General features: G+C 46.6%; 1 long non-coding RNA gene across 1 annotated transcript in view; it reads left to right on the forward strand.

Annotated features, from left to right (window-relative positions):
• Nucleotides 1-354: 354 nt before the first annotated feature.
• Nucleotides 355-15,308, forward strand: part of LOC141573212 (uncharacterized) — a 35,673-nt gene continuing 20,719 nt past the window's right edge. Inside the window, exons 1-2 of the long non-coding RNA XR_012498907.2 lie at nucleotides 355-725; nucleotides 9,969-10,416. This is a non-coding gene — a long non-coding RNA (uncharacterized LOC141573212). The remainder of the gene's footprint in view (nucleotides 726-9,968; nucleotides 10,417-15,308) is intronic.

The following is a 15,308-nucleotide window of genomic DNA, read 5'->3' on the forward strand; positions in this document are numbered from 1 at the left end:
AGACTTGGGAATTCTGCTGCCCCCCACCCCAAGCCCATTGGCATCACCGCCTTCATTTGCCTCTATGGTGCCCTGCTCACTGCGAAACTCGCTACGCCAGGCACTGTTTCCAGGTGCCGGAGTACAGCGACGAGCAAGAAAAGGCATGACGCTTGTTCTTGGGTGAACAGTGTGGCACGTGCTGTGGGTGCACTGGAGGGTCCCCATCTCTAGGGGTAAGAGGGAGGGCTTTCCAGAAGAAGCATCTCCGGCAGATCCTGGGGGAGATGTGAGTCAGGAGGGTTGTATGTTCAGTACCTTCTGGATTGTGTCTTCAGTATCATGTCATCTCACCTCTTCTTTCTTTTCAGCCTTGCTCTCCTCTCTACTTAGGTTTTTCTCCATGGTGCTTTGCATCCTTCCTCCTGCTCTGGCAAGGCAACAGATGATCATGCCAAGTGTATTCGGTGAAAACCCTTCAATCCAGTTCTCAGCTTCAGCGACAGATCTCTGGGAGACGCACTTGTGGGGGTGGTGCGTGCATGTGTGCTGTCAGCAGCCAGCAGTGCACTGATGGCAGCCGCTCTCTGCAGCACAGTCAGGGGACCAAATGAACTTCAAAGATGTTACACCCCTGTGCCTGGAAAGGGAATCGCGGGGGCCGGAAGGAAGTTTTCACCATATCCACTTTTGTCACCTTCATTTCTCATCATCTTCATACACATTTCACCAAAAACTTCGCAGTGGTAAGTTATCCTGGTCTTCTTTTTGGTCTGTCTAGAAAAAAACGACCAGGTAGCTCCAGAGGGTGTGTCTGTGTCACAGAGCATCGTAGGTAATGTTCTAAAGTTGGTTTCTGTGGTTACCTAGCCAGGTTTGGGTGAGGAGAGGCTTTGCAGTTTTCTAAAGTTCAGTGCGGTCTGCAGAATCCTGCAGTTCCCGTTTCCCTTTGGTCTGACCCCTTGAGCACGTGCAGGTGAGTCTGACTAGTTGGGAGCCTCATGCTACATTGGGCCTTGGAAGAGTCTGACCCTAGGCTGGGTTTGATCTGATGGAATCGCACTTTTTTCTTCTAAGCTGGACAATTCCCTGTGGCTAATGGTGGAGACTTAGCAAATACCAGGAAGCTGGGAGGCCCTTAAAAAAAACTGTCTCCTAGTTATCCCTGGTAGAAATAGGAACAATTTTTAAAGAACCCTCTTTTGCATTTGGCCTGTGTTGGGGAGAAAAGACCTATGAGGGTGAGAGATCTACAGAAATCTGTATGGAAATTCCCCCTGGCTTCTCTCATTTAAATCCAGTGATGGTATAAAGAAGCCCAGTGTAACAGAGAGAGACTTTCCAGAGGAGGGTCACCTACTCCTTCTTTTAAAATGCCTATTACTGTGACATGGGCTCTGCCACAGAGCAGAGCACAGAGCAGCAGTGAACACTCAAGTGGAAAACGCAGAAGCCTGAGAGAGTCATTTTCTGTTTTCAAAAGTGAGTTGCTCCTAGCTACCCATTTCCACAATATAAAATGAGACTTAGTGATGTAACAAGGTTATTTCTAGAAGATAAAAATGAGTAATTTACTTTACAGTGGTCATAAATCTGTAATGGCAACACTTTTGTTTAGAAAGCATATTACTATGAATCTATTCTACGGAAACAAAATGTCCCAGCAAATAAGGATAGATGTGTGAAAAACAGCAAAACGCCACAAACAAGCTATCCATGTCTATTGATAGAGAACAGATGAATAAATTATGATTCATCCATGCAATGGGATGTTATGCAGCTATTAAGAAAATGAGTTTGATCTATGTGTATTGCCTGGGAAGATGCTCGTGATGCTGTTATGAGAAAGAAAAAAAAACACGTTTGCAGAGTACTTTGGTGACGTATTCTTATCCTTTTTTAAAGGGGCAAATCCCACATATGGGAGTATATGTTTGTGTAAACCTAGTGAACAGTTGGAAGGATACATACCAGCCTTTAACTCTGGTTTTCTCTTGTGCTTGTGGCAGGAGCAGAGCTGGAAAGAAATGTATTTACTTTTCTATGAACCGCTTTTGTGTTGATTGATTTGCTTCAATGAGCATGTGATAGCAAAAATAATCACAGAAAGGCTTAATTTAAAGTTAGAACATAAACATTAATGTATGGACCGAGATAAAAATGCAACATTCATCTTCTCATTGCTTGCCAATTTTCGCTTACAAATGATTTTTATTTTACTAGTTGGTGGGTGTCAAGTTCACAAGTATAAATCTAAAGTGGGCACTTTGGGTGATGGGACCAGCCATGCAAGGTAGAAGGCTTTGATGTAAAGGGAGGGAGAGAAAACTGGGAAGGGACGTGATTTGGGGCATTAAAGACGAGGGCATATACTGCTAAAGGGGTGGGGTGATGTGGTAGGATGGTGGCTAACGTGAATATATGTGAGTCGTCAATGCCCTGTGGACCCATCCTGCTCCTTTCATGTTCGGAGAAAATTGTCTGATTGGTTCCAAGGCCCAATAGATGAGTCACTCAGCTTACAGATATAGTTTCTCAAGCTATTGCACTTATGGTGAGAGATAGGGCAAGGAATAGATGTGGGGAGAACTTGGGGAAAAGGATGGCTGGAAGGTGGCACCCTGATTTCTACTGGGAAGAGATACGGGAGAATGTTACAGAAATGAAATCTTTACTCTGAAGCACAGCATTCAATGCCTCTCTTCTCATCCCTCAACCCTTATGATTCCTGTCTTAAGGGTTTTTTGGTGGCAAGAAGCAGAGGCCCATTCAAATGACCGCACATGAAATGGGATTCATTATAAAAAGATAGGACACTCTCATCAGACCTCATTGTAGGAAGTACACCTGGGCCTCCCAGGCATTGAAAAATTGGCAGACAACTGCTCTTTCACATATTACCCTGGCGTCTTTCATATCCATTTCTGGTTTTCCTTCTTTCGTTGTCTTTCTCCCTATCCACCCTTGGCTTGTCATGGCTGCTCTATCTCTGACTCCACATTACATTCCAATACAAGGGTTACCGCCAGCATCTCTTAGTTTAAGGCCATGAGATGAAGCACTTGTCTGGTTGAGAATCAGCCCACAGATCTGCTGAGAAGGGCCCTGGGTGGGCAGGTAGTTGTCTACCGTGCATGGCTCTTCTCATGCCTCTTCCCCACCTCATCCTTTCATTGATTTGCTGTTCAGACCCCTGACCATCCTCAAACAATTTATTCTCAAGCTTCTGCCTTTGCTGTAGGTGTCCCCACTGCCTGACAGAGTCTCCCCCCCACCCCATTTGTTTCTCAAGGGTTCTCATACTTTCAGACCTAGTTTAAATATCATCTCCAATATCTAACATACCCGGATAGCTCGATTAAAAATGAATTATTTATTTCTTTGGGGCCACCACAACTTGTATTTACACTTTATACTCCCTGCCTGTGTGTGTGTCTATGTACATTTACATCTCTGCCCTCCCTCCTCCAAACGGGGGGCATGTCTTGTTTATCTCTGTACCTTCAAACCTCTCTCAGTTCCACAGGAGGTGCTTATAGATGTTTCCTGAATTCAGGGGCCCTGTAGCTCATGGAATCATGAATGTCTGGATTTATTTCTCATTAACATCATCATAAAATCACAGAAACAGTTTTACCATTCTCTGTTAAGTTCAGAGAAGTCACGCTTTATTTTTTCCATTAAAGCATGAAAAGATATAAGGACAACCATGTATTTGCACTTTTGTTTCTCAGAGAAAATGAGAAGTGAAAATAATAATAATAATAAAAAAGTGTTTTTTTCCATGATTTCTCAATAAAGCAGAATTATTTTAAAAATAGCCTCCTGATACCTAGTCTGGGATCCTAGGATTAGATCTAAAGTTGCTCAAAGCTTCACGTAGGCAGCATAAACAATGGTCATTCACTTCTTCAGTGTCTGTAGTGGTGGTGTTTTTTGGTTTGTTTTGGTTTGGTTTGGAAATCGATCTTTGGCTGTTATTCACTAACATATCCCATCTTCTCTGCTGCCTGAGTGCTTAAGAAGTGCCAAGTTGGCTAAGATGAGCTACTCTCCTTTTTACGTTACCCTCAGCGAACAGTCAACCTTGAACTTCTCTTCCTCTCACCCCACATTCAAACCATCAGGAAATCCTACTTTTGTAATAAACGGGGAACCTGGCCATTTCTTGTCCCTTTCACTGTGACCACAGACTGTCTTACCAGGACTATGGCAAGCCCCTCTTAACTGGTCTCCTGTGACTCCCCAGCCTATTTTCCGCCCAGCAGCTACAGCGAGAGACCTTTGCAAACGCAGATCACATCTTGCCACTCCTTTGCCCACAATCCCATTTCACAAGATTAAAACCCAAATCCTTCCCTTGACTGGCTGGATCCTGAGTGACCCCCTGCTTGTCTCCGACTTCATCTCCTGTGCTCTCGGCCTCCCTCTCCTCCCGGCCGCACTGACTCCTTCTGTGCCCTGAATACTGGATTTGTTTCCCGTGGCTGCCGTGTCCCAAACTGGGTGGCTTGGAACAACAGAAATGTATTCTCTCCCACTTCTGGGGACCAGAGCTCTGAGGTCAAGGTGGTGGCCGGCCACACTCCCTCCAAAGCCCGCTGAGGAGCGTTCTTCTTTGCCTCTTTCAGCTTCTGGTGGCCCAGGCGTTTCTTCTGTGGCAGCGTCACTCCAGTCTCTGCCTCCATCTTCACATGGCCGTCTTCCCTCTGTGTCTGTGTCTCTGCCTCCACATGGTTCTCCCTGAGTGTCTTTGTCCCAATTTCCCTCTTCTTATAAAGACATCAGTCATTGGATGAGAGCCCCTCCTAATGACCTCATCTTAACCTGATGACATAGGCAAAGACCCTATTTTCATTCATAGGTGCTGGGGGATAGGACTTCAACAAATCTTTCCTTCTGGCGGGGGAGGGAAGGACACAGTTCAGCACGTAACAAACACCCAGGCAGCTTCCTCTTTCCTGGGAATGCTTGGCCCAGTCCCTTATCTTCTTCAGGGCCTTGCATAAATGTTATCTTGTCGTAAGGTTATCGTCTCCACGGAGCGCCAACTTCCAATACCTTTGAAGCTGCTCTTCCCCCCCAGCCCATAGCACATACTAGTTTTTAGCACATGCTATGTTTCCTGTGATTATTCCTACAGCCAGCTCTCTCTCAACCCCACCACTCTCCCCTGACCTTGAGGAGTGGGGAAGTTTATCTTTGGCTGTTATTCGCTGATATATCCCATCTCCTATCGCAGTATCTGGCACATAGATCCTCAATATCTATAGAATTCATTGATTGCTTTTGTATTTTTTTTAAAGGAAAAGGTAAATCTGTATCTTTGGCAGTTTAGTATTTTCTCGCAGTATGGTCTGTTAAAAAAAAGAAAGAACGAAAGTAAAATTGCAAGCTGAGGGACATTGAAGCGTGGTATGTAATTAAGACTTATGTAAACCTTTTCTCTGGCCCCTTTTCCATACATTTACTATTTGTTCTGGGTGCTTTAAGAAATGACAACCCACATACTTACATTTCTGAATCCTCTACTTAGGACAAAGTATATAATAGTCTTGGGTTGTGGTTTCAATTAGCATAGCAAACCCAGTACATACTTTCTTCCTGGCATCCAGATTAAAGAAGCTGTTTTCACTTTCTAGACCAGTTTTTATTTCTGGGTTCTCTTTTTCTCACTAAAAACACGTATGGCATCCACAATATCTCAGTAGGTTAAGAAAGGAAGTCGCTGGACAGAATCCGCGTTATGATTCCATTTTTGTAGATGAAAAACAAGATAGGTATAAGTCACATGTGTTTTTATGTGAAGAGAAAAGAGTCTGGAACCATGCACACCAAACACGGAATGAGGAGAGACTTTATTCATTTTTATATTGTTTGGATTTTTTAAAAAATGAATAGGTATTATTTCGGTATTAAAAAGATTAAGAGGTAAATAAACCTTCCTTGGGAGAATGAGTTTTCCACAGCAGAAAGAACAAAAGCTGTTGGATACTGAACATACCATGTTCTCGTGTGAGGAAATCTGAAGAAGAACCTTTGTGCTTTTCTGTTTACTGCCCTGGAAGCTATTCAGGAACACCGATACAGACTTGGGCCATGTTTTTACTGTGTGTACAGAAAGACGGAGAGGAAATAAAAATACAGTACCAACTGTGGTCGTTGTCTTGTGGTGGAATTGTGGATGACTTTTTGTTGTATACTTTGCTTTTGCTTATTTTTTACTGTCTGAAGAACATGCACTCAGGTAGATGGTGACAGAGGACAAGAATCTGTGTCCCTGTGTCCCTGTTCTCCAGGCCCAGAGAGGCTCTGAGGAAACCATCTCCTGCATGTGGAAACGGGGTGTGTGTTCACGGGCTCCCACACAGCGGATTCACCCATGGGCACACCTCCAGGGAGGGGCAGCTACCTTAAGGCTCCAGACACAACCCCCCACTTTAGCAACATGGAAGTTCTGTGGTCTCAGGGCTGGTGAGGGTCTTCCTAACCCACACGTGGTTTGGGAAGGGCCTAAATGGAGGGCTGTACTCCCCTCCCTGTTGGCCTCACAGAACCCCACCAGCAGTCATGTGGGTCTGTGTGGGTCATGTGGGTCATGTGGGTCGTGTGAGCTGGGCTGACTGAGGGGAGTCTTGAAACGGCAAGGCCCAAACTTCAGAAGCGTTTGTTGTTCAGCCTCTCTATGCCAGGAAGGCAGGAGAGTGTGCAAGCCGTCTAACTGCCAGAGTCTAGAGCCTGGTGCCTTTGGCAGGATGAACCCTGGGCCTGATGGGGAGGCTGCCAAAGCAGAAGCTGGGACAGTGGTTCTTCAAAGCTGGCGTCACTGAGAATTACCCAGCCCCACTCACGGTCTGATTCAGGAGTTCACTCTATGGGCCTAGGAATTGGGATTTTAATAAATACCGCTGTGCTGGTTTTCAACGCCAGCTCTGTCACGTGCACTAAACGCCTGGAGTGAGTGGGAGACTACAGGTTCTAGGGCTCAGTGCCACAAGACCCTTACTTCAGATGCCACGTGCAGGTTTAGGGTCCCCAGATTACCCGCCCTTCTGCTGGACTTGGCCACAAATTCAAAGGTTCCCATCCCATTACCCCCACCCCGCCCCAGTTTCCATAATTCACTCAAATGACTCACTGAACTCAGGGAAGCCCTATACTTACAATCGCTGATTTATTATAAAGGATACAACTCAGGAACAGCCACATAGAAGAGCTCTATGTGGTCAAGTAAGGCGGGGGGGGGGGGGGGGGCACAGAGCTTTCACGCTTGCTCCAAGTGTGTCACCCTCCCAGCACATAAATGTATTTACAAACCTGGAAGCTTCCCCAACTTTGTCATTCAAGAGTTGTTATCCAGCCTGCATTCGCAGGCACGACTGATTAAATCATTGGCCATTTGTGACTGAACTCGGTCTCCAGCCCAGTCTGCTCCCCAGAGGTCAGAGGGTGGCGCTGAAACTTCCCGTCCTCCAATTCTATGCTTGGTCTTTCTGGTGTGGCCAGCCCTTCCCTTGAAATTCAGGACCCACCAGGAGTCACCTTGCTGGCATAAACGCAGGTATGGTTCAAAAGGGGTTTGTTATGAATAAGGAAGATGCTCCTCTTACTTAGGAAATGCCAAGAGTTTTAGAAGCTCTGTCCCAAGAACCAGGGACAAAGAGCAAATACATTTTTTATTATACCACACCAGCGCTCCCGCCCCCAACCCGATTCTGATGCAGGTGGCCAGGCATTGAGAACCACTGGGTAAAAAGATATTGCTAAGGCTTGGAAACGCCCAAGGATCAGCACCATTTTGGTGAGCAGAGAATTCTATTTTTGACGTAGGCTTCTCGCTGTCTTATAATGTCCTTTTCTCCTGCAGTAAAGTCCTTTAAGGTATAATTGTAGCCCACCTTTTAGTCCCAGTGGAGCTCCCTCTTCGTAGTGTTCCATAACATGGTACTGATTTGTAGAATTCTCTCTGGCTCTGTACATATGTTTGCAGTGCTCCATAACTCTTGTGCGTGTCTGCCTGTCTCATCTCCTGACCTGCCTACAGACCCTACCTTACTCTTCTTTAATGAACCTGGATGCAGGCTTTACAGTCCTTAGAGCACAGTGCTATACTCAAAAGGAAACACATAATAAATGCTTAATGGGACTAAGTCAAAGTATGTATGCGGGGCCTAATATAGGAGGAGGGTGCATGTGGCCTGTACGCGATTTGGACATAATAAATTCTTGCCAACCACCTGAGTGAATCCAACATTAAGATTAAATTTCCTACCTTGAATCAGATCATTTGTAATGAATGTCTAAGCAGAACTTCCGTTTCGGAAGAGCCACAATAACCTACCAGGCACCAACTTCGGGGCCATATGAGCACATGTGATGAGCTGTGGAATGATCATTAGACTTGCAAGCAGAGCACGCAGGGTCCTGGCCTGGCTCTGCTCGCGCTAACGGGGAGTCCTGCGGTGAGTTGCTTGCTGGAGAGTTTTGTTCCCTTTTCCATTATTTCAGCCATCTCTCCCTGAGGACCTGTTGTATGCTGGGTACTGTGCTATACACTCTGTGGTATCTCACTTTATGAGCACAGCACCTCTCTAGATAGTCATCTTTCCCATTTAAAGTTTTATAGTGAAGAATAATCACATTGCTGTGTCCTCCTTGGCAATTGCACCTTTCAGCCTCCAGACCTTCTTAGGGTTCCAGCCCTAACAGTCCTGGGGCACAGTTGTTCTATTATTTATCCTGCATGGCCCCCGAGGCCTTGGGAGTCTGTAAAGGGAATCAAGCTTGAAGGAAATTTTAGAGTTGGAAGGAACATGAGAGATGGTTCATTGACCTGCATACAAATGAAGACTTGGAGCCAAGGTCCCACATCGGGCAGGAGACATATCCAGAAACCCTCGTTCTAACGCCCTGGGTCTCTCTCCACTTGTTTTGTCCTCACTGCCTTTGGAGGTTGAGCAATCAGGGTGGTAGACACTGGGAATGCTGTCAGATCCAGGATGTCTACAGAGGCTGGCCACGCCAAAGTGTCCCTCTAGACGCTGAGGATTAAGGTGGAATCAGACACGATCCCTGCCTGGTGTCTTCATCTGAACTTGACACTTTATCTTGACTCCTAATTTTCCCTTTTTTCCATCAGGCTAAACAATGTAAACCAACCAAACCTGTGTCCTGGGGTCGGGGCTGGGAGGAGAATTGGAAGTATTGATGCATTTTTTTTAGAAGAAACCTTTGAATGTTCCTGAACTGAATATAAGTTATGAGGTTCTCAGCAAAAACGAAGGGTTTCTCTTCAGCTCTCACCACTGGTAAGGTTAGAAGACCAGAGTTGAAAAACAGGCAGGGTTCAACTACCGCCTGGCTAAACAAAATAAAGACATAGTGTTTAACTCTCACTTCTAAATGTATGAGCATTTGCTGGTATGTTAAAAAAACAAATCCTGTGGGAAGCATAGTCATAGGGGCTCATTTGGCTAGAGCGCACCACTTCCCCCACCCCCAGAACAACACCAGCCAACAACAACAAGAATCCTACAGCTGGAATGCATTCTGGATTTCTAATCTGAATATTTACCCGTGATTGTACGTTTTTTTCTTTTTTTTCCCCCACAGCGTTCCCATGCTCATAAGCATGCATTTAAAATCAAGGCCCTAAATCCCTTAAATAAAAGCTATTTCATGAGTCACACTCTTTATCCAATTCAAGCTTAGTGGCTTAAAGAAAAAACAATCACTGACTGCAATCTGAATTCACAGGCGAAGCCCTCCACTCTGGTTGACTCACCAAAGTCCTTTTTTATGAACAAGAAGACGAGTTCCATTCTGTGTGTGGGCTCGCCCGGGAGAGACCTCAGATAATGCAAACGTTCCTTCTCTTTGACTTTGGAAGTAATCAAGAGACATTTCTGTTGTGTTGTTGTTAGCAGCAGATTTGCCCTCCAGATTAGGTTGAACATAAACTGACGTTAAAAATCATTTTGCTTTCCCAGGGCCACCAGCAGGAGAGGGGACCTCTGGGACAACCTGAGGAAACACCACGGCCCAGTGAGGACCAACGACATTCCTTGCTGAATGAGCCTGCTGCATAGTGAGACTCTATGGAATTTCAAAAGCACGTTCTTGCGTCGGTCTGATTTTTGCCTCAGGCTTGTCCTGTTGCTAAGAAATAAGAGACTATCTGCAACAGGCTCTGGAGAGATATAAACTGTACATTTGCTTTGGGGCTTTTCCTCAACTATCTGTGCCTGGACAAACACAAAACTGCATTTCTTGGCTTCCTGCCCATCCGGAGTGGGGAAGCATCCTGCTACATTGGCAAGACATCAACCGGAGTCCATAGGAGAATGAACAGAAAGAATGGCCTCTTATCCACGTCTGGAGAAAAACCACTCACGGGATTTGAGGTCCACTGCACACCACGGAGAACACGCCTTCTTGGTATGTAAGAGAGCCCTCCCTTCCCTTCTTGTAGCGTTACCTCCACATCAAATGTCACCCCCACATTAGAACCAAACAAAAGCCTTCGCTACGAGCCAAGACGAAGGTAGGCATGTGGGTCCTCATCGGCGGCCAAAGAGGTGGGACTTTTGAAGAATCCTGATCGTGTTACCATGTGAGCTTTAGAGGTTCCCCACCAGTTAATGGGCACATCTGGATGTTCAGTGAAGTGAGGGGTTACCAGACTTCCAAACTCTTCAGAGCAAGGTGGGAATGGGCATGTGGAAGCTGCTTGGGTGTGGGGTTCAGAGACCGTGGGTGGTTTCTGCCTTAGGACACACGTTCAATCCAAAACAGCAGCAGGAGCGGCAGCAGTACCCTTCTAACTGTTCTGTATGTGGCCTCTGTTCTCAGACACGTGTGCCTTACCTGTCACTGAGGCTGGGGCCATTGGGGGTAGGGAGGACAGAGCTGATCCCTGGAGGGGCTTGCATATTTCATGTCTTTAAATGGCATTAGCCTCAGGCAGCAGGGGCTGCTACCATGTGGGACCTGCTGAGTGGGCTCTGACCCCTGGGGACCCTGTGAATGACTGACATCCACCACGTCCCATCCTCAGCAGCCCTGCTCGGTTCCTGCAGACTCAAGCCTATGGCTTCTTTGATGGAGTCCGTGAATTTCATATTTGGTCTTCCTCTTTTCCTGCTGCCTTCTCTTTTTCCCAGTATTATTGTCTTTTCCAAAGAACCCCACATTCTCATGAGGTGCCCCAAATAAGACAGCTTCAGTTTTGTCATTTTTGCCTCCAGCAATGTTCCAGGCTTCATTGGCTCTGGGACCCACTTGTTCATCTTTCTGGTGGTCCAGGGTATCTATAGAGCTCTCCTCCAGCACCATGGTTCAACGGAGTCAATGTTTGTTTTTCCTGTCAGCTTTCTTCACTGTCCAACGGTTGCATCCATTCACAGTTATTGGGAATATGAGGGTTTGGATAGCTTAGCCTTGGTCTCTAATGACACTTCTTGCTCTCGGTGCTCTTCCCTAATTTCTCCAGTGCCGCCCTTCCAGGTCGCAGCCTCCTCTTGGTTTCTCGGCTGCTCATTACCATGTGGTAAAATGAAATCGATCACCAACATAACAACAAGTGTTAGCGGAGCATCTATTATGTGCCAGGCCCCGAATTACGTGGGAGGATTCATGGAATCTTCCCAACAAGCTTGTGGAGTCAGCACTTTTACTAACCCCCCCTTATAGATGAGGAGACCCAGGCTCAAGGGGTTGAGGTGACTTGCCCAAGGTCACTCAGCCAGTGCATGGCAAGGCTGCGACTTGAATCCCACACGATTGACTCCAGACCTCATGTTCCGAACCACGGCTGTGAAAGTGAGTTTCCTATTCATTGCACCATTTCTAGAACATAGAATAACGTCCCCCATGTCTCCCACGCTGGACATTTCTGCTATGTGGGCAGCACTGCAGGCATGGGTCCACATGTCCACGGTGGCACTGTAGCTCCACTTGTAGAGAGAGCCTTTTCATGGTCTGTGCAGTGGGAGAGGCTGATCTGCTGCAGCGTTTCAGAGCTGCTAGGTAACAGATCCAGAAGGCAGGATCCAGGCATGTAAGAGATGCCTAATCAATACTGGTCAAATGACAAAGCTCCTTTACTCCACCGCATGAGACTTCACCAGTGCCCCAGGCTCTATCCCTAGCAAAGAGGGTGATTGGCTGACCCTTGGGGGAGTCACAGGGAGTCCTCACTGATAAAGGGAAGCGCTTCGAGATGGTGGTACGGGACCAGGTTGGCACAGGAAGAACGAGTTCCCAAACTCTCAAAGCTGCACTCCCACCCAACAGCCATCTTCCCCTGAGCAGGAAGCTGGTAAAGAACTACAGCAGAGGTGATAAAGGTCCTGAAAAGCCAGGGTTATCCCTCCTTTTCCTTTAAAGCCAAGGGGAAGAGGACTGGAGGCTCTTCAACCCCAAAAGAGCTGCCAAATCAGATAAATTCTGAATAATCTAAGAGTGAGGAGTCATCGAGTATGAAAACATTCTACAGTCTCAGCTTTGTAGGCTGTAGGTGATCTGTGTAAGCAAGAACTGAGTGGGCCTTTCTTTGAAAATTAGGAAATATGTTCCCATTACCAGGTAAATGCCCTTCCTATCAGTCAGAATTTGGACACAAAGACACGCAGCCCGATTTCACAAAACAATCCTCTTTGAAAACGAATAAAATGGTTTCTTGTAACGAAAAGGCTAGCAGAGGAAATTGCTTCAGGAAACAAGAAAATGCAAAAAAGCATTTGCCGTGAACTTCTATGGCAAAAACTACAATACAAATGCAAAATACTCCCCACGTGGTTTAGTGAAACTCTACCTTAGACATGTAGTTGAAGCGACCTGTTAGAACAAAGTGAATTTCCTCAGATGAAGACACTTTACTTGGAACCAAGACATGTCATGTGAGGGCAGGAATCATCTGGGGAGGGATTGGACACCACCCCAACCCCTGTGGGAAGACGCCAGGACAGTGAAGAGACAAAGCCCGTGGCTTCTGCAGGCTGCAGCAGGTGACGGGACCGAAGTTTCAGTACTGCAGGTGTGAGTGCTTTGTTTGCCTGGGATGTGGTCTGGGTGGTGGGGCGCTCTTTCCCATAGCCAGGTGCCTCTGAGGGTCTGACTCTTCGTTCGTTCGCTATCTGCACACTGCGTGACCATGTGTCACACGTCCTCCCCCGACGCGGTGGTTTTCCCCGTGCTGATTCATGGTGAAGAATTTGCTTAGTTGACTCTGACCTCATCAATTATATTTGGAACGACATTGGGCAGGCTCTACACTGGGGGGAAAGAACTACTCTGCCTCTCACCTCCACCATCTCGCCCCTGGATTATGGCAATAGCTTCCCCTGGCCTGCTATGGGCCATGCTTACGTCTGAGCAAGGTCATAGCCCTCTTATGCTTTTGCCCTGGCAGGGGCTCCCCATTTCACATAGAGTAAATGTCTGCAAATCTCTTAGTAATGTGCCCCTTTCCAACCTTCCACGCCCTGACCTGTCTCCTCCTGCACCGCGGGTTCCAAGCTCCTTCCACTCCAGCCACCCTGGCCGCTCTGCTGGCCTGGAGCACACCAGGCCCACCCTTCTCCCATGTCCAGCTGGCTCGCTCACTCCCATTCTTATGTCTTTGCTCAAATGTTCTCTCTGACAATCCTCCTTCATACTATAAACGACTCCACTCCTCTCCTGCTCCCTTCCTGCTCTCTGTTACCTCCCTGCTCTCTGTTACCTTCCTTAACGTGTTTTCCCCAAGACACTTATTACCCTCTAACACACTATATAATTTACTTATTTATTATGGTTACTGTCTGTCTTTCCCCTGGTGATGCTAGCTCTGTGAGGGCAGGGATCTTTATCTGTTTTATTCACAAAGTGTCCCAACCTCCTAGAACAATGCCTGGCACATAGTAAGTGCTCAGTGAATATTTGTTGAATGAATGATTCAATGAACGAATGAAACAAACACCTGAAAAACTTCCCTCTCACATCCACTCCCCCGCCCCAGAACAGAGATCATTTGTTCTCACCGGCCACCATGCTGACTGCATTTCCAAGAACCAGAATCATTGCTGGTTCACGTTTTACCATCTGCTCACATAATTCCATCATCAAGATGCTTACTGAGGGTGGTGCTAAGTTGAGATTGTAGTAAGGAAGGAAATAATGCACATGTGTTCCCTGTCCCCTCACTGGTGTTAAATCGAAAATGAACATGCAAAAAAGACACAGATAACCAAGGAACAAGAGGTTCAATTGCTTGTGAAGTAATAGCATCTCATACAGACCAGAGGTAGTCATCTAGCGAACAGCTTTTAAGCCCCAGCTTTTGCTACAGTATATCCTGAATCTTTCTTCCACCTCTGCCTAAACCCCACCCCGAATGAATGAATGAAGGAATGTTACCTAAATCAAGAACAAGAGGGAGGGACCCTGCCACTTTCATCTCCTCTTTAGTGGTTTGCTGATATTGCCTTCACCACATCACGTACCAGGAGGTGGTGTAGTCTGGTGGCTAAAGGTCTGGGGTCTGGGGTCGTACAGCTTGGAGTCATAGCCCTTTCACTTATAAATGATGTGACTCGAGCACCTTACTTAAAGTCTCAGGGAATACTGAGCTCCTCCAGGTTTCCTTAGCTGGGACATCAGCCGCCCTTGAGTGAGGTGATCTCCGCAGTGCTCTGAGCAGTGCCTGCATATGGTAACCCCACAATCAGTGGTAATGGCCTGGCTTTTGTTAGGAATCTGCCATATAACTTGGAACGCCTTTGCCTGACTTTCAAGTTCCCCATCAGGCCATCCTCTCTCCCGACCTTATTTCTTAGTATCAGCTCTTCATGGTGCCAGGTGCCAGACTCATTTCTCCCCCTTGGCCTGGACTCTCCTTGGTTTACTCATTCTCGCCTTTTCTTTGTTCTTCTTGTACCAACTCAACCCTAGACTTTTCTTCATCCATTCATCCTTCCAAATTGAACCATCATCCCTGCTCAGTCGCCAGCATCCCCCGCCTGGCTCCTCCCACTCCCATCTCTCCCTTCCCCGCAAGCTTGTGGAGCTTATCTCTTGGCGTACACATGAGTGCTGTTGACTGAAAGCCAGCCGTGCATTTTCTTGCCTCTTTCAAGGACCTTCTGAGAAAGAACACTGGTCCTACAATTGTCAACTTTTGCTGAGCCTTTATCTCCATTTTTGTTTTCCCAGGTGCAGCCTGGCCTTGGAAAATAGCCCTACTTAGCCCAGAGGTGGAGGAGAGGGTTTCAGTCATTTATTCATTCAACTAATAGTTATGGAGGACAAACTAAATGCTTGGTATAGAAGCAGGCCTATGTCATTCCTTC

This window comes from Rhinolophus sinicus, chromosome 4 (assembly GCF_057876585.1).
Source record: "Rhinolophus sinicus isolate RSI-liver-muscle chromosome 4, RSI-T2T, whole genome shotgun sequence".
Taxonomy (NCBI): domain Eukaryota; kingdom Metazoa; phylum Chordata; class Mammalia; order Chiroptera; family Rhinolophidae; genus Rhinolophus; species Rhinolophus sinicus.